At 37.3% G+C, this 20,623-nt stretch overlaps 1 long non-coding RNA gene across 3 annotated transcripts in view; it reads left to right on the forward strand.

The window, feature by feature from the left end:
* The window catches only part of LOC308185263, a 62,496-nt gene that overhangs the window by 29,134 nt on the left and 12,739 nt on the right, over positions 1 to 20,623 (forward strand). For 2 of the 3 annotated variants that reach the window (XR_013943230.1, XR_013943231.1), the window contains exon 2: positions 17,864 to 17,945. The exons of the other annotated variant lie outside the window; for it this stretch is intronic. This is a non-coding gene — a long non-coding RNA (uncharacterized lncRNA). The remainder of the gene's footprint in view (positions 1 to 17,863; positions 17,946 to 20,623) is intronic. 3 annotated transcript variants of the gene reach the window in all.

The following is a 20,623-nucleotide window of genomic DNA, read 5'->3' on the forward strand; positions in this document are numbered from 1 at the left end:
TTTTGAGGAGCCCAGAACTACACACAGTATTCAAGATGAAGCCTCACTAATGCTAAATACAGGGTTACAGTCATCTCTTTTGTCCAGCTGGCTATGCTATGTTTAATGCATCCTAAAATGCACTTTGCTCTCTTGGCTGCCAGGGCACACTGCTGGCTCATGTTGAGACTGCTGTCAATCAGCACTCCCAAGTCCATTTCTGTAGAGCTGCTATCTAGCCACTTGTCTCCCAATCTGTAACTGTGTCCAGCATTACTCCATCCTAGGTGAAGAACCTGGCATTTAACTTTGTTGAAGTTCATGCCATTTACATAAGTGTTGATTGAAAGCTAGCCTTTCTTTTTCACATGCAAACCTAGGAAAGACCCATCTATTTCATGGAATCAGCTGAGATTGTGAAAGAATACCACAAGTCTAATGAAAACTTTTTTTTTTTCTTTTCTTTACATTCACTTGTTTTGCTTATCTTAACCCTTTGTCTGACTTCCACTAGGTCCAGGTGATCTGGACTTCAAAAGGAAATCTTTTTGGCGTTATTTAGAGACATTAATTTGTTTATCCTCATTTAACAGCAGGAATACTGAAGAACTAACAGGTGAAATAACTTGCCAAACGTTGTTGAAGAAGCTAGTGCTATCAGTTAAACACACAAACTGGATTTTTTTGGTTTCAGCTTAGTTTTCCAACACCTCGGTCAGTTTTTCTCCTATAAGTGATGGATTATTATTAAGGCTGTTGAATGTTAAGCTTTGAAGCTTAATTCCCTTAAGATTCTGGTGAGAACTGAGTTTACATGTCTCAGTAGACAACCTTGGTAATCCTTCCCTTTATATCCTCAGGTATAGCTTGGGACTCGTTTCAGTATTACCTGTAGCACAGAACCGGATAAATTACTCATCCGCTCTATATTGTAGTCAGGTAATAGAGTTTTCATTTGATACTGTATAAACAATAAAGGTCAAGTGTATCCTTCCTCCATTCTTTCTTTAGGAATAGGAGGTTCCTTCCTTCATGTTCTGATGTAAGACCAGAAAAAAATGGTAATAAAATTTGACCATCATTCAGTAGATAAGAAAATGTTAGAACATAGTATGCTGCTGAATGATTTCCTTACTAGACTCTTGCTGCCCAAAGCTATTAGTGCAAGATATGCTGACTGAATTAGTGTTAAGTTCCTATCTGCCTCCCACGCAATATTTCAACACCAAGCAGAAGGAAAGAACTAAGAATAAATTAGGTGGGCATGGCTTGAGTGTTTTCAACCTGAAAAACAAGAGTCCACACAAAGGAAACCAACTGGTCAATAAGTGCCATTCTGTGCCCACAAAAGGAATTAATCTGTTCAACTATATCAACCTGATTGCTTAGTTCTTTAGCAAAAATCAGAGTGATGATTTTTTTTTCCCCTAAGACTATAACATTGACAAATCTAGTACTCCTGCTGATAATAGTAGCCACAAGAAAGATTCTTCTTTAAATACAGTTCTTTTTGTTTGTTTGTTTGTTTGTTTTTTCCTTTATACAATATTCTTTATGGATCTTAACTAAAGGTAATCAGAAATGTTATGTAAAAAGGATGGCTCTGTGGTTAAAAATGCATTGTCGTCATTCTGATTTGCTCCTTCCTGCTCTCCCTCCTCCCTGATTTTTGAATTATAATAATAAAAAATGCAGCTTAAACAAGCTTGTTCAAAAAGTAAAGCAATACCTTAGAGATATGTGTGTTGGTTCCTTGTATTTAACATCACTGTTGTTATTCTGTGAATGGATTACAGCCCTTACAATTGTGGTGTTTTTACCCTGATGGGCAGCTGAACTCCACCACAACCATTCTCCCTCACACCCCCTCCTCAAAGAAAAAGGGAGAAAATAAAATGGAAAGGGCTCAAGGGTTGAGATAAGGACAGGAGATCACTCAACAATTATTGTCACAGGCAAAACAGACTCAACATAGGGAGATTAATATAATATATTGGCTATCACTAGCTGAAGAGAGCAGTGAGAAATTAAAAGCAAATTAAAACCACCCTACCACCCTGTTACTCTATATCCACCCTATATCCTCTCTGTGAGCAGTGCAGGGGAACAGGTAAATGGGGCTGCAGTCAGACCCTAACACTTCATCTCTGCCGCTCCTTCACAGACACTCTCTACCCCTGCTCCACGTGGGGTGCCTCCCATGGGAAGCCATCCTTCCCAAACTGATCGCGCAGCTAAACTCCACCATGGATGCTCTCTCACTCCCCTTCCTCAAAGTAAAAGGGGGAGAAATACAAGGGAAAGGGCTCCTCAAGGATTGACATAAGGACAGCGAGATCACTCACCAATTATCATCACTGCCAAAACAGACTCAGCATAGGGAGATTAATATAATACATTGGCTATCACTAGCAGACTAAAACAGTAAGAAAGTAAAAGCAAACTGAAAACATCTTCCCCCTCCATCCAACAACTTCTACCTCCTCCCCCAAGCGGTGCAGGGGAATGGGGAATGGGGGCTGCAGTCAGTCAGTGCGGACACTGACTCCACTGCTCCTTCGTGGTCACTCCCTGCCCCTGCTCCACGTGGGGTCCCTCCCACAGGATGCCATCCTTCCTGAAATGTTCCTGCATGGGCTGTCCACATCAGCAGCTCCTCAAGAACTGCAACATGGGTCCACACCATGGGGTCCATCCATCAGGAGCAAACTGCTCCAGCATGGGTCCCCCACGAGTGGCAGCTCCCCCCAGACCCCTGCTCCTGTGTGGGTTGCTCTCCACGGGCTGCAGCTCTGGCCCGGGGCCTGCTCCTGCGGGGGCTCTCCATGGGCCGCAGCCTCCTCCAGGCCACATCCACCTGCTCCACCGGGGGCTCCTCCACGGGCTGCAGCGTGGAGATCTGCTCCGTGTGGGACCCATGGGCTGCAGGGGGACAGCCTGCTCCCCCAGAGGCCTCTCCACAGGCCACAGGGGAACTGCTGCTGCGTGCCTGGAGCACCTCCTGCCTTCCTGCTGCACTGACCTTGAGATCTGCAGGGCTGCTTCTCATTCCCCTCTCTCCCAGATGCTGTAGATTAGCAGTTTTTTTTTCCACTTTCTTCGATCTGCTCTCCCAGAGGCCCATCCAGCGTCGCTCATGGCTCGGCTGTGGCCAGCAGCGTGTCCCTTTTGTAGCTGGCTGGAGCTGGCTCTACTCTGACGTGGGGCAGCTGCTGGGCTCTGCTCACAGAGGCCGACCCTGCAACCCCCTTGCTACCAAGCCCTTGCCACAGAAACCCTATGCAATGTACCAAACAATACACCCATTTAATTGACTAAGTGATGAGAAACAAAATGCTGTATGTTGATTGATTTCCATTCATGATGAGAAGATGAATCCCACAAGCTTCCAAGATCATACAAAGCCGTAGTTCTGAAGGTACTATGATGGGTACTGACAAGCAGGGCTCCTACCACTTCTCATCACCATCGAAATCCAGCACATAATAAGGCTGGCCCTTGTCCCTGCTGAAGAACTATTTCATCCTGACAGAAGCCAACCACACAAGAGGCTTCAATTAAAATTCACGTAACAGTGTCAATGAATGACAAATGAGGGAACCCAACCCATGTTTGAATCCTAATGGTGCAGCTTCCCTCCACCTCCCGTTTTATTTAACATGATCACTGATACCGTCTTTTCAGTTTTTACTCATTTTAATTGTGCATGATTTATTTCCTTGTTTCATCAGCTCCATCTATCAGAGAAAAATGAGAGTTATGAAAAAGAGTCTGAAGGCTGCCAAATACTGACTTTTTTATTAATTTCTGCTATATATATGATTAATTTCTTCCTTGAACACTGGACTGATGGCTACATGCACTCTGACTCATGTTTAAAATAATGAAATTATGGCAGTATTTAAAACAATATATACACTTATTATAAACCTCCCCTCATTCATAAAGGTTACATACTGAGTAGTGAAATGGCTAGACCTATAGACCCATTTTATTTTGCAAATCTTAATTGTTCTGTTCTTTTACAAAGATACTAGTATTTAAGGCATATTATTTTAGAATAAAGGTTTCACTTTCCCTAAGCATTAGGACTTAAATAATAATAATAATAATAATAACTTTGACATTTCATTTATAGGCATTTTAATTATCTGGATGGTTTCCTTTAAATGCTAGAAGTAGGCAGGGAGAATTTGTACTTATAGAAGGAGAAACTGCTTCCAGGAGTTCCTAATTTTCATGTGTTTTGAATTTTAATATCTTTTCTGGGTCAGGTTTTCACAGACTTAGAAGAGGGTATACATTGACCTTAAACTATTGTACAGTTTTAATAATATTTTTAGTCTCTATTGGTTATTTGCGAGAAAGAGCTCTAGTTTGTTTATGCTTCTTTTTCCCTCTACTTTCCTTCCACAGTAGCAGAAAAGCCCCAAGGCTTCAGAGAACAGGCTGTCCCTTTTTTTTCTTCTTTTCCCCACCTTCTAACTTTTAAAAAGACAAATACAAGGAACTGTGAAATCCACTAGTCCATGGGGTCAGGAATTTTTCACCCACTCCTGTCAGTTTGGACTGCTATTTTTGAGATAATGAATCCCTGAACTCCCCTCTTGCAGTATCTCCCATTAATGAAGCTGAATTTTTATAGAGCTTTCTTTTCTTTCCACCTCACATCCCTTTCCCCCTCAGTTTCTTTTAGCTTCTTACATTGTTAGGGATGTAGACAAGTAATGACCCCACTGGGAACATTTAGAAATATTTTTACTTACTTTCAATTTGGTGTTATTTTTGCTTCTTCTTCACCTTTGCAGTCATTGTATACCTGTTTGACAAGTATAAACAGCAGAACCAGCTCTAGGAGATATAACCAGAACAAGGTAATATCTGAAGTCTCATCACCTCAAAATGTGGCAACATTATTTTACTTTAAGTTATAATGATGTTCCTCCTTGAGGCTCAGTCAGAATAAAAGTGTTTTTGGCCTAGTCCCGGTCTGAGTTACATCACTGTAAATAGGGCACCTCTCTCATGAAGAAGGAATTGTAACTGCTCTGGCAAACTGCTGTAGCTGAAATGAATTATCAGGCATGTAACTACAGACAAGTGGGACCCAATAATTTTGTTGTTGTTGTTTGTTTGCTTTAAAAGGATGGACAACAAGACATTTTTTGTTTTGTTTTTGTTTGTTTTGGTTTAGTTTGATTTTTTTTTTTTTTTAATCAAAGGCATGAGAAAAGGACTTGAGGGTTGGTAGATGATTTTTTTATCTGAAGTACCCTATACAAGTTTCCATTCCAAAGAGGTGAAATGGGGATTCCAAATGTGCATGTTGAGATGGGGAAATTTGTCCTTTCTATGATTTGTCTATCCTGATTTTTTTATCGTTTCAGCCCTTCAGAACAGTAGCTTCTTTAACATATCTGGCATGGTAGAACACTGATCTTGTCTGAAGCTCTGAAACTCGTGAAATGTAAATAACAATGCATTTTAGGCTATATCACTTTTGTAAAGATCCACAAGTATAAGTTAGCTTCCCAGGCCACGAGTTTATGACGTTTCAGGTTCTTCTGATTCTAGTTCAGACAAATCAGTTAAGTTTAGCATTTTGTTGTCAGCATGAGCTTTTTCTTTCAATTTTAAATTTTCTGTAGCATATTCTGAAAATGACTCAAGTATGCACCTAACCACACATTTCACTTTTAGCGCATGACTAATCCTTTTGACTTCAGTGACTATAATAATGTTTTTAATGTTATAAGGAGCTGAAATTCTTTTGCAAATCAGAAGCAGGCATCCCTGAACTGAACAAGCATCGGTCCTTCACATGCCAACCAATCTGCAGTTTTAAAACCTTCAGGAAAATATGGTTTTCAAGTCTGATGAAAAAAACACAATAAGGACTAAATTTGGAAACAAATCTGTTCTGCCATTTTTCCCAGCTACATTAAAGGCTGGTGACTATGTTTTTGCTTGGTTTGATTTTATTGTTCTCATCATATAAATTCTATATAATACAGATGCAAAATGAGATGGGGGATCGGGAGGGGGTGGGAGTTTTATAATTGAACCTCAATGAGTTTCAACAAAATATGGTACTTACATGAACTATGAGTCCAGGTATGGTGCACAGAGCAAATAATAAGTGAGAGTTGAATAGAAAGATGACCAGCAAGCTAAATGGAACTAAGTAGTTAATAAGCAGAGAGTTAATGAGTTTGTGAGTTAATAATCTATTGAGTTTAGGTTCTCTGCTTCAAGGTGATAATATGCAGTTTTAAGTTTGTGGCTTACCTATTTCTAACTTCAGTTATACATTTGTGTAACAAAATGTCAAACTTCAAAATCCCTTCTTGTCATGCGTATGAAAACTAGTATGACTTTTCCACACCCGTCCACAGTAACTGAGACCATAGAGAATGACTTGGGCAGAGAAGAGTTTAGACAAAAAGGGAAGTAATATATATATATATTATTTTAAAAATTATATTTTTTAACCTATATTTCTTATGACACAGTAGCAGTACAATAAATAGTGCTAAAACTTAAGCAACATCTTTACCCAAACTGCAATGAGCCCTATAAAAATCAGTAGACCCAACTGTGAAGTAAACTATTAGCCATGTGTGCCATGGTTTCATAACATTCTTTTTAATTTTTCTTCATCCCCATAAAGCCTCATGCTATGAAACAGAAGACAACCACACAGCTGAAAAGGTTTTAAAGAAAAATGTCCACTTGAATACTTTTATGATAATTTTTAACCCGTTTGCAGCATGATCTGATTAATAATAATAATAATAATAACAATAACAATAATAATAATAATAAACTATTTATTTATTTTTAAAATAATAATAATAATAAATTAAGATTATTGGATTATAGGTTCATAAATTTTTGAAACTATCCACTCCCTTTTCTAATGCCAGTTCATATGCCTTTCAGATACTTTTTATCCTCATATTTATGAAACTGTCCTTTCAGGTAAGCTAGTATCACTCATAATTTATTTATTCATTATTACTATTAATCTATTTATTATTATTTATGTACTTATTATTTGAGAGAGGTTTTCAACATTATAAAATTGTTTCATAAAGCTGTGTGAAAAAACATGGCACAAATGTATTCTTTTTCCTGTTTCTCTAGTTGAACTGCTGTCCCTTCCCCTAAATATCTCCTGGCCTGTTTCTGATTGGCTGTGGCAGAGGGCTCTGAGATCTCAAAAACAAAACAAAACAAAACAAAAAAATCAAATCAAATCACAAAACCACACTAAAGATATTAATGATAACCATTGTATGAGCTCAATGTTAGCACAAGGATGATGAATGCCCTAGCAGAGGGGAATTTGGATTTCTCATATTAAAAGAATGATGAGACATGCAGAACTATAAGGAAAAAAAATAATATATATATATATATATATATATATATATCCTCTGTTAACAGAAGAGCTGGTCTTGATAGTCCTATAAAAGTTGGGTCTCTGATCATCGATTGTCCCCACTGTGGTCAATGGAGAAAGTCCAGTATCTCAAAAGAGATCTCAACCCTTCTGAAGATAATATCTAAACTAGGTGGAATGATTAGCTGTCCACGCGTTCTATTTGGGGGGGTGTCTTATGTGGGACATGCACCTGGGGCACAGTTTATCTCTGTACATCATTTAGTGGTTTTCAGAATGAATTGAGTGACAGAGTGTGAAAGGAGACGAGATGAAAAACAACAACAACAACAACAACAACAAAACTTATAAGGGAAGAGTAAAAGAACTCAAGGTTTTATGTTCAAGAAGCGAGGGACATGTAGGACACTGCTGCATGCAGGAAGAGTCATCTAGTTCTTGTGTTTGGAATGGTAACTGCACATTATGGAAAACTTGAGGCAAACCCTTCAAACCGAGGTTTTAAAACACTAAAGAGACTGTCTGGGGATGATACAGAGATAACTGAGACCTGAGGATCCTGGAGATGCAACTGATCCTGCTTTAAGGTTGGGTAATGCACTTCATAATTTCTCAGTGTAATTTCTTACCTTGCTTTCTGTATTCTGTGAGGACAACATATGCACAAATAATTTAAGTGTGAACAGTGGCAAACTGCCATTGATTTCAAAGGCATAATCAGATCCTCAGTTTCCTTGTTTCTTAAGCGCTATGCAAGAAACACAAATGCTTTTTAAACTACCGTATTTTTTAATCGTAATTTTAAAAAGTGGAACACTAGTCTTTTTAGTAAATATATATATATGTGATATCCAGGATATGAGAGATTCACTGAGATGTCCCTGTCCTTAATGAGAAATCACAAGGAAGATTACTGCCATCGCTTGCCTATATGCTCTGACTTATCAGTTGGTCTGGGAGTTTAGGCTCCTGCGATATTGAATGAAGATTATAAGCCAGATGGGCCACAAATTCTGTCAAGCCTTCTTGGCAGCTGCTCTCATTACAAAAGCCAGCCAGCCTTTTCCAAAAATAAGAATGTGAAGCAAATTGGGCTTATAGACCCTTATAATGCAATTGCACGCAGAGATGGGGACCTGAGCGGGCAGGCAGAAATATTATTGATGGCTGCTGAAAACAGGGAATAAGATGTTATTAAGCCAAGTCAGAGATAGATATCGATAGCTAATATAAAGCCTTTATTGGTTTACAGGCTCCAGGAAAGAGGGTTCAGAGCTTCGACCCTTTGCTTTGCTTTTAATTTCACTGGAGATGCAGGGTTTATGAATAAAACATATCTTCACTCATGATTCTGATATTAGTCACTACTTTCTGTGTCACTCGTTCTCTCAGAGCAAGCAACATTCACTAACTACATAAACTTTGAAAGCTTTATTTTATAGAGGGGGGAGGGATGCAAACTGACAAAGAGGGAGTGACTGTAGAGGGAAGAAAGAAAAGGAAAAATAAGACAAAAGGCAAGAAAGTGAATGTGAGACTACAAACAAGAATAGGGATGTGAAAGAGAGGAAAACAAAGGAAGTTTGGGGAGAGACGACAAGATAAGAATGGATAAAAGAAAATGGCTGGAAGAACTGGTATTGCCTCTCTCGTACAACAAGGGGAGAAGACATAGTTGTTCTGCTCCTGCGTAGGTGCTCTCTAGGTTTGTACAGAAAAGAGAAGGTCCCCGGTAAGAGACATGGGGGATTCTTATAGCCATACGATACATAGATTGGCTCTACATCCCATTTAACTTTGTGTATCTGTTAACATATATGCAAATATGGACAATGATGGTTTTGTTCCTTTCTTAGACTTCTCTCACACTATTCTGAAAATCTACCAAAACTCCCTAGAGTGAAGTACATTTCAGAACAGTAGCAAGGACTGGGAGACAAAAGAATATGTGCTACAGAGATAATAAAAGTAATTTATGATAATCTTTTCATATCATTATCAGTCCAGGTCAGTGAATATGTCTCAAATGGCCTGGGCTGTGCAGCAAAACACACACCAAGATCCTGTTCCTCCCAGTAGACTAGACTAAGATTTAGTTGTTAACATACTGTCAGTGATGCTAGCTCTGCTCATACAGCTTTCTTTTCTGTGGAAACAAAAATATAAGATAAGGACCTGTAGGACATGGCTAGTTCCTTCTGATGAAGATCTAGACCTTGAATGGTCTATACCTTGGATTCAAAAATTCAGAGTGCTCCAATTTCCCCCTGTTTAGATGCGGACAGTGTAGTTTCAGTATCTGCATCTCTTCTAGTCTCATCTAGGACATGACTATTTAGATGCGTGAAAACAAGATTAAACTCCTTTTCTCACAAGTTAAGCTGTTCAGAACATCAGTGTGGTTTCCACAGAGCCATACTAATGCAACATTATATTTGATCTAATGAATCCTGCTCTGAATGTGATGAGTGGGGAAGGATATGACATTGAAGTATTGTTTAGAACCAACAAATGTGTCCCAAACGACAACGAATCTGATGACTTCAGATTTGTGTAAAATATTGAGAGTGGATATAACTAAAGAGTTTATCAGAAAAATATCTTCTAAAATAGACGTTTTGGGGTCCAAATTTGAGCCTGTCTATATGTTTTCCAGCACAGTGTCAGCTATGAATTTCACCCCTCCTGAAGATAATGATGTTCTTTTGGATAAATGTTTCACAGAGCACCCAGTTCCAACCAAAGGGCTTTACCATAGATTTGATAGGAGTAGAGAAGATGGAAATGTCTAGTTGATTGACAAATGGCACAAAGAGTAACATCATTATAATATTGTTAATAATCTAGATGTATTCCAGTGATCTAGTAATGGAAGAAATAACCTGGAATACCCATATGAGATTATGTAAATTATGTAGGTTATTGGCCCTGTTTTGAATGGATGGTTGCAGATAAGACATATATATATATCATTTCAAATCTGAAGTATTGAGTACTTTTGTGATTCTGTAATCTTCTAACACTATTGGCACAGTTATGTCCCAAGTTACTAGGAAGTAAGAAGAACCACTTCAGACATTAGGGTGCTCATTTGTAAAGTGCACAGGATAAAGGCAGCAGTGTCATTCATCTTCTGCTTCACAAATGAAAATAATAGCTGAAATGTATGCCAAATTGACTAAACTAATCAACCACCCTTTTGATGAGGTTATTATGTAATCACTACACTTTCTTCCAGAACATTTATGAAATCACAGATGATGCTATCCAGTTTTTATAAGTATTAGTTCAGAAAATAGACTTTAATTCCACCACCACCTCCCTCTTTTAATTAATAATGAACCTCAGCATTGTTTTCCTCTTCACAGCTTTGAAGTCAGAACTAAGGCTGCTCTTCCATCTTTCATTCACTTCATAAATTTTATGGAAAGACTACTCATATGTTAAAACAATCATCTGGGATTCAGTTTCTGCCTCCTTACTCTTTAGTCTTCCCATATTTCTGTGAAATAGGGTTGATAACATCTTTTCTCTTTTTATCGCATGTGTCCTTTAAAAAAAAAAAGCTATCTATGACCCTTCCTAAGATATTGAATAGCAATATCTGGAAACAATTGGCTATCCAAATAGACTAACTGGTCCAGCAAGTTACATATGCATTTGCCTTACTATGAAATAAAAATAACAATCAAATTCAAGCAACAGCAATAGCAAGCATCACAGGAGCGTTCCATGCATCCTAGACAGCTTTGGTGAAGCCAGGGAGAATTTGCCAGTTTTAACATTAGACTGTATATAATACACCCTCTGCTTTCTTACCGTTATTCTAAACGTACATCTCTTATTTCTAACAGTAGTAAATAATTGTTAAAAGTTGTTCAAAGACTAGTATATACTTCCGTGGAACATTAATTGTCTCTTTCTGACAGCATATAATAGAGGTTTTGTACATGTTATCCATAAGCTTTTAGTGAATGGTCCTGTGGCCACTCTTCACATATTTCTGAGTGTTATTACAAACTCTACATGGAAAAACATTGGTTTGACCACTAAATTTTATAGAATGGACTTTGCTTGAAAGAGGAAGATTGGTCTTACAAGTAATATGAGTGAACCTTATCATTCCAAGATCTATCACGCACTCTGAACCTAAAGAGATTCAGAAATGAAGCTTTCCAGCATTACTGCAAAGCAACCCAGTAAAACAACTTGTAAGATAAGAATTTAGCCTGAGAAAAAATTGTAGCATTTGCTGTGTAGTGTGAACAAACAATAAAGGTACTGGCAGGACTTGACCAGTAAGCATGACCTGGGTTGTGTTTTTCACTTGTATTCAATTATTTTAAATGAAATGCAAATGCATTAGGAAATAATAAAATAAAATAAAAATAAAAATAAAAATAAATAAGAGATGAGAACCGTGCAGTCCCACAGAAAACCATCTGCTGTGAATCTTCCCAGCATGTGGCACTGTATGCCCTCAATGCTGATAGCTCTTCTCTTTACAGCAGCAGTGACTAAATGTTTCACTGCCACAGCTGCTTTTTGGCTCAGCTGCTGCTTGCTGGTTGTACTTCAATTTCTCTTTTCATTTTAGATTTCAGTGGCCCCTTTTCCCATTATACTGAGTAATATATGAGTCTGAATGATGTGTGTAATGGGAAACTGATGTTATGTGTGTACTTTATTGACACAACTGACAAGAAAAGCCTTAGCCTACATCTCTAAGTAGTGTAATTTATTGTTCACTATCCCCTACTCACCCACATATAATAGTAAATGAAAGAAAAAGAAAGAAGAATTGTAATATTACTCTTTCCCTGAACACTTACAAACAAACAAACAAAAAATCATTAAACCTGAAACAAGTGTTTTCTGCCTCTCATATAGCATGACTAGAGAGTAATGCCTAAAATTTTGCCCCCAGACAGGGAGGTGGATGAAGACACACTATTTTTTCATTACTCTAAGTCTCAAAATGATTATCTGTTTAGGGATGGATGTCATCTGTTTCACTGGAGTTTTCTTTCTCTGCTCCACAAACACTGTACTTGTCCATAGAATATGATTTTGAAGTGGAATGAAATTCCATTAAATCCAATAATTTGAATGAAATTCAGTGTCAGAGACATCGATATCATTGTGAGATGATCATTAACATGATTTCAGCAAGTCAGTCAAGCTGTAATAACCAAAAATAATGCTTCACTCTAATTCATTATGTCTTTCTAAGACACCTTTCTATATATATGGTCATCAATAAGAAATTTATTATAGCTTTTTCCAAAACATCTCTTCTATATGCCAAATGATTGACAACATAAAGAAAACCTACTGACACTGTCTAGGCTCTCTGCATTCTAGACATCCCATACTGAATAACTATAAAGGTTCAAGTAAACCATTTTACTTTTTATTTGCAACAGGCTGGAAACATGCATGTAGTCCATATCTCAGATGGTGAGTAGTGACTCATCAATGGTTTGAACAAGCACTGAATCATGAAATGCTTTGTGATTGTTTGTCCCATTGTATAACCTACTGTGAAGAGAAATATAACTTTAACAAACATCAGGCAACATCATGTTGAGGATTTGTATCTTGTGAGTTGAATTATATATTCCTATCTTGCAAAGTTTCATTTGTTGCTTCCCAATTACAGGATGTCCAGGATAGCAGCAATCACTCTTGGCCTGTAGTTACACTGCCTCTTTAATGATTTTGTACAGCAAAACAAGTTTTTGATAAAGTAAAATCTGGTTATCAATTGCTGTGGCAGGTGACATATAAACTGCATTAATGCAACATCTTATAAAAATAGTCTACACTTCTCTGAGCTTCTAAATTAAGAACATCTCCAATATGTGATATGTGTATGTATATGCATAGGAAAATTAGAATATTTTTTTCATATTTTCCCCTTCCAAGACATTTTTGTTATTTTATATTTCCGTCGGTAATTTATAAAACTGTTGGATTTTTCCTCCTCTGCTTTACCTCCTTTCTCACCCATGTACTTTTACACCTTTATATATGATTATTAGGTTCATTGGTTTTACAACCACAAAGGACCTTGTGGATAAATAATCTGACCTGCGTGAGTCATAGCATAGGCTTTCACCGTCCCTATACATAATCCTAAAACCTGTCATTGAACTAGAACACACAATGGTGAAAGGCACTTAGTTCTGATAAAGATTTCAAGATTTCGGTGGTGAAGAATCCATTTGTTATAATGGGTGACTAGAGACACTATGCAAACATGTCTGGGGATTTGCATTTAAAATAAGAGTAAAATCTCTTTTTTACAGCTGAAAGATTGAATTTGCTCTCCTGCTTTGGCATAATAGCATTCAAACTGAATTTTCTATGTTCTTTGATTAGTAAAAGAGTCCGTGGTTTCTGCATAGAAAACAGAAAGAATGTTTCCTTCGTGAAATTATTCTGCTTTCCTCAGGTTTCTTTGGGTTTCTTTTAAATTGCATCTACTTAGAAGACCTGAATATTTCCCATATTTCCCCAATTCAAGATGCTCTTTTCATGTTATTCTACTTTTCTAGAAACTAGGAAGAGGTGGTACTATTCCTTTCCCCTGCAGTTCCCTCATGCACACACGCTTTCTTACATTGCTGGAAAGTCATTAGAAAAAATGAGAACAAATATCAGTATTGAAACTCTTACTTCATAAAGCTTTTATCCTCCACATGCTTTGATACTGAGTATTTTGGAGGAAATACACACAGAAACGCACAAAAAACCTACCACTTTATAAACATGTTTTCATGAAAAATAATAAATAAATAAATAAATAAGAATTCAGTGAGATACTAGTTTTGGATTAAAAACAATAATAGACATATAATCCATATTTTTTACAATATATGTTGCTTAGGATTCATTTGACAATCCCTCCAATAGAAACTAAATTTGGGGTATTTAAATATTGTAGGCCTTTCTTTAGCTTATATAAAGGAATACAAAATGTCACCAGAGAAATCTAGTTGATAACAACCCCAGTGATATTTCCTTACTAATGAAAGGGATGCAGTCTGCAAAATTTTCTCCTCAAACAGTCTTTACTGGCATGATTTCACAGGACCTCAAAGGATGGTGATGTTACAGATTCTAGTCCTGTAACATGAAAAGCTTACTGCCACGACACAGGAAACAGACCCTCATGAATCTCATGGATTTAAAATCCTGTCAGCTAACAAGCCAAAAAAAAAAAAAAAAAAAAAAAAAAAAGACAGAGAGAGAAACCTTTTACTTTTCATACTTTTCACAGAGGGCTTCCATTGTCATGAAAAACCATAGACATTTGTTCTGTGCTAGCACTGAAAATAAGGTTTCTTAAAGCTTCTCATGGATTCCACACTCAAATCAACCAAAGGAAAACACCAGTCTGTCATACTGATCCCTGGGCTACTAATACCTTTATTTGAAAATCACATACTCTAACTCATTTCTTTTGAGGATCATAATAAGTATTCTGAGTTTAGCGAAACAATTGTAGAAACTCTTTTGTGCCTTCCACTGGCACTTTACATCTGCACTCCTGCAGCATGGCACAGACCTTATTGGAAGGAAAGGTCCAAAGGGGAGGGAGGATCTGAGGCGGGGATTTGGAGAGGACAGAAGACAGGAACTGTTTTGGTGTGGAAGCTGCCCCACAGCTACAGAGAGAGACATCAATGCACCCACCATACAGGAGGTGGGCAGATTAAGTACAGTGCTTAGGAAAACAACATGAAAGAAATGGAGTTACAACTGCTGTGATACTGCAGTGACTCACACAGCTTTAGCCAGCATGGAAATCATATAGCATTGGACCATGCATTTCCATGTACAGGCATGAGGGAATTATGTTGCTTAGGGAACCTTGATTCTGACACATCCTAATTTTGAGTAAATTTTACATTTCAAAAAATAATTAATATATATATATATTAATACAAATAGAGAGGTATAGACATATGCTTATGGAATAAAGAATCATTCATAGGACATAAGGAGTTAAAGATGTGTGGAATGACACTGAGTGGTTTGCATATGATTGATTTTAAGGGGATATGTGGTTATAATGAAGCCAAAGCAGACACAGGTGAAACAAAACATGTCTGATTATACTCTAGTGATCACAAATCAGTTCCTTGATTCCTTTAGCTTACTTGAAAGTAAAACAAAAAGTAGGCTTTTTTTCTTTTTTTTCCTTTTTTTTTTTTTTTTCTTGTAATTGTCATTTCTGTTTTAACACTCTTGGTTTTCCAGTCTCAGCTTCTCTCACTCTGACTTTTCCATCTGCCTACTCATAAACATCCTTTTGAACATATTGCCATTTTTACTATTAAAAGAGAAGCATTTCTTAGTATTGAATTATTTGATGTTATTGCATTTCATTCCTCTAAGGTATCACAAAGTATAAAATATATAGGTGTGAAACACAGGGTGCAGTACAGAAAATAATTGAACTTTGTGACAATGTAACATGACCCATTTCATTGAGATGTAAATACTTCCTACAAAACTCACTTCACTGTGTTCATTTAGAAATTCAAAGTTAGCGAACATATACTTTTCAGATATATTTAAGTAATATGTCCTTGCAAAGTGAGAAAACATCTCTCTGCCTGAAAATTCAACATTCTGTTATAGTCAGGACTACTTAACATGACATTTCCAAGACAGAAAATAATTGGCTTTTTTTTTCTTCTTTTTTCTTAGCACGTAAATATGTTAAATAACATTACTTCAATATTTTTCTATGAACATATTAAACAAAGAAAGAAAAAAAAAATACAAAAGCAACTAAAATGTGCACACACTACTCATCATTCCTGTGAAATAAAATATTAAATATTTAAGGTAAATTGAAATACATCAGTGAAATCAAAATATGTCATGCTGACTTCAGATTTTAAAAATATATACTTTGCCATTATTAAATTAAAAGTAACATTGAATTTTAAAGTCAATCTGAAATGGAAATTTGAATTCCAAAAAGTCTAACAATTCTAAAAATTCTGGGAATGTTTTATTTGATCTTTGTTTCACTTTTAATGATATCTCTGAAAAGAAAAAAAAAAAAGTTTTTTGTTTTGCTTCGTTTTAGTAAGTTATCAGAGTAGCTCATTGTAATGATGAAGCTGGATGTCTCCTGAGAAGCAGAACAAGGAGGATAGGTGGGACTGAGAACTACAGCTCCTAAAGTGGTGGGTCATGAAGCAACAGGAATCAAGTTGAGCCTAGGCATAAAGGAAACATATAGAAGTAGATTTGAAAGTGGTCAAATTCCTTGAACATTGAATGTTTGTATTTACTACTCAAACAAACTCACTTGTAGTGTTTTGAAGTAATGTTATGACCTCATGACCTATGACAATTAACTGCTTATATTACTGAAAATTTTTTATCTTTAACATTTTTCAACTATGATAGTTCAATAAGATAAACCCTTCTAACTACTCAATGCAGAAGTATACAAAAGCTATACTATGCTTCTCTTTTATTTTTATCACAACAGTGGCTTATTTGTCAGGGTAATGGAGACTGACTTTCCAAAAGTCTCAGCTTCTTACCCACATCACTTTATGATGTGACTATCTTTTTGGTTCATTTCAGATGTCTCTTAAAAGCTTTTACTGGGCTTCATCTCATGCCTTAAACTGCTTAAATATTATGTATATGTATTCTTTACTAAATGGAGAGCTCACACTTGATTTTTCTTTATCTTTGTAACCAAGATTTAGATATGTTTTGCTGTTATGCCTCTTTCTTCAGCAGGGATCATTCTCTATTTAATTGATAACTGACATTTTGATTCAGGGCTTTCAGTCACTAAGGACAATCTTACATCCTTGCAAGCAGTCCATATCACCCACAGTGTAATACTGGACATCATCTTTTCAAGAACTAAATAAATCTCTGAAGATCAACCTGCAAGGATGTGTTGAATTTCTCATGAAGTATTTTCTCTGATAATGTTTTGACTGGGATAGGTTTTGGATGGGATAGAGGTCATTTTCTTCCTGGTACCTGGCATGGCATTGTGTTTTACATGTAAGATGAGAATAATGCTGATAGCACACCGATGTTTCAGTTGTTGCAGAACATCACTCACACAGAGCCAAGGATTGTTCAGCTTCCCGTGCTGCCCTGCCAGCAAGGGGGCTGGGGTGCACCGGGAGCTGGGAGGGGACAGAACCAGGACAGCTGGCCCAGCCTGGCCAAAGGGGTATTCCATACCCTGCATCATGCTGAACAATAAAACTGGGGGCGTTGACCAGGGGAGCTGCCATTGCTCAGGGACTGGCTGAGTGGGCATTGGTTGGTGGGTGGTAAGAAATTGCACTGAGCATCACTTGTTTTGTTTATTCTTTTTGTTGTGATTTTTTTTGTCTGTTTTTTGTTTGTTTTTTCTTCTTCTTTTCTTACTAAACTGTCCTTATCCCAGTTCATGAGTTCTTGCACTTTTCTTTTCAGTTTTCTTCTAGATCCCACTGAGGGGACAGGGGAGTGAGTGAATGGCTGCATAGTGTTTGCTGCCTCCAAGTTAAACCACAAGGTGAGGTGACCTTGACGGCTGTCTCTTTGTGGAAAGCCCCTTAGCTATTTTACTCACTTGCATCCTGGTGCTGAATCTATGGCACACCTGTGAATTTCTGTGAATCCAGAGCTAGTTCTGCTACTTTTATACCCATTTTGTAGCCTGGTGAACCATCTGTGCTTTTGTCCTTCTCCTCATTCCCTTCAAATAACTTGCCACAAGAACTTTTAAGTGGGAACCTCATCCAGAATAGGTAAAAAAATGATCTTTTGTGTTCACTGGTTTCATCCAAGGAAAAAATAAAATAAAATGTTAATGCAGAGGTGACCAGGCTCTTTTCTGATATTGGAAGAGTACAGTGAAACTCCACTGTGATACTAGTGGCTACATCTATCCTAAAAAATGAAAAGCACCTGAGATTTTTCTGGGACAATGAAAACAGCTGAATGACCCTGAACATTATTAGCTTAACTTGTTTATCCTCTGAAACCAAGTAATTTTATGTGAACGTACAATGTATGAAATCATCTCTGGATTAAGCTAACTCTTGATCCGTGTCTGAGAATTATTTCAACGATTTCACATTGGCTTTGGTCAAAAATATGCCACAGGCTGGTCTAAATAAATAACATGGTAGCTGATCAGGTTCCCATGCCCAGATATATTCCATAGCACTAAACTAGTTCAATTTATTTGTACAGATATTCCTACAGGATCCTTGATAAAAATAGATTAATTATTGCACTGTGATAGTCAAGTGCCTCATGCTGTCATATGTCTTTCACTCCAGGTGCTTCTGAAGACATTTACCAAGCAAGAATAAAACACTCTTTTGTCAAGTTCCCCTTAAGTCCCTACAAATTCTGTGGATATATTTGAGAAAAGACTGTAATGTACTGGAGCAGAGGATTGCTCCAATGCAGTCACCTTTGAGGTGGAACATGGGCAGCTCCCAAAAGAAAAAGAGAAAAGAAATCTGGAACCAGCACTCAGGCCAAATTCTTTTCCCGTGGCCTGACCCGGTTTCTGTCTCATTGTATTAATGTTGTCTCAGCTCCAGATAGTGTCAGTATCAGTTACATTCCCTTCTGTGAGCCACAAAAAAACACCTAAAGCATTTTGTGCACTCAACCTGGAGGCAATCTGCTAACACTCAAGTGCTCATTGAATGGAAAATGATGCAACAGTTGGCTAGCTGGAAACATTATACTATGTAATAAACAACATACTTTTCTGGTTTCTCCTCTCTGACCCATCACAGACAGGCATCCTTCTGTGTACCTCATTTGTGGGAGACTGGACAATTAAAACTCAGATAAAGTAATAGAGGAAGAAAAAAAAACTGTTGAGGATGAACAAAACCAGCTGAATTGTTCTTCCTTAGGTTTTAGTGCACCTGATGTCCCACAGATTGTGACCCTCTTAAGAGAAAGCAAGATAGTCTGGATTTTACCCTCTTCCCTCACAAATTGCCAGTATGTATGGGACATTTTTTTCAACATTTTGAGGACATTTATTAATGGATTGAGAGGTATAGTGCTTGGTTTTCTTAGAAAGCAAAATAAACACAAAGAAAAATTTGCTTATTTTTCCTCCAAGTAATTCTTTTTTACATGTTTGTGCAATTTCTTTCCACCTATAAAAATCCTTTCTATCCTATTGTGTGCATGTGTGTGGTGGTGGTGGTGGCAGGTTTTCCAATAATAACAGTAGTAATAATAATAATAATAATAATAATAACAACAACAACAACAACAACAAAGAACAACCACCACCAGCAACAAAAAAACAACCAACCAACATTTTTAAAAAATAAAAAATATGGCATTTTGCATCACTATTCCTTTGGGGGTGGGGGGGAACAGGGGAGGGGGGAGGTGTGGGATAGAATATGCTCATCCAATATCAAGAGGATTCTTCTTAATAACAATCACGTCAGTCATTGGTCTTACCATTTCCCTAGGGTGCTACATTCATTGTGGGAAAGACTGAAATTTGTGACTTCTTTGTAAGGAAGTTACACCAACAATGTTATCTTCTGACATGCACTACTTTTGTAGATATTAATGATTATCTTAATGTAACAAGTTCAGTTTTCAATTACAGTTATGAGTCTTATTATTATGACAAAAAAAAAAAAGGTCAGCAATTTCAGCAAGTGGAGAGCACATTAGAGATAGCTAACAGGAACTAAGACAATAAAAAGTAATCTTTGTTTGCGTAGTCCGATAGCAACTTATTTCCTTGTCCTAGACACTTTCTCTTCAGAGGTACAGCTGGGAGTTGCCCTTGCTCAGAAAATGTCATGTTTAACCCCATGTTCTGAGCTTTGGCAACTTTTACTCTCGCTTTTCTCTCTCTCTTTTGCATTTAAGACAAATAACAGTGCAAGTCTTTAAGATTGTGCTAGGGCTTGCTCAGGTGACAAGTACAGTGGATTGTACAATGTAGTAAACAGCACTGCTACTGAGCTTTGCAAATAGCAATCAGATGTTCCTGCCCCATATGGTTTGAAAGCACCTGCCCCAGAACAGATGGTTTAATCAGCATCTGATGTGCAGTCTCACTTCTCTGACTGCCATAAAAAAGTGACACTGTGGATTTCTCATGTGGAGCCAGGCTTTGAAGCTTAAGGCCAGCTTACAATGCAGAGAAGCCCATGGCATATCAAAGACGCAGAGCTAAAGGCAAGAGTT

The sequence above is a fragment of the Anser brachyrhynchus genome, assembly GCF_964034855.1.
Source record: "Anser brachyrhynchus genome assembly, chromosome: Z".
In the NCBI taxonomy this organism is placed as follows: domain Eukaryota; kingdom Metazoa; phylum Chordata; class Aves; order Anseriformes; family Anatidae; genus Anser; species Anser brachyrhynchus.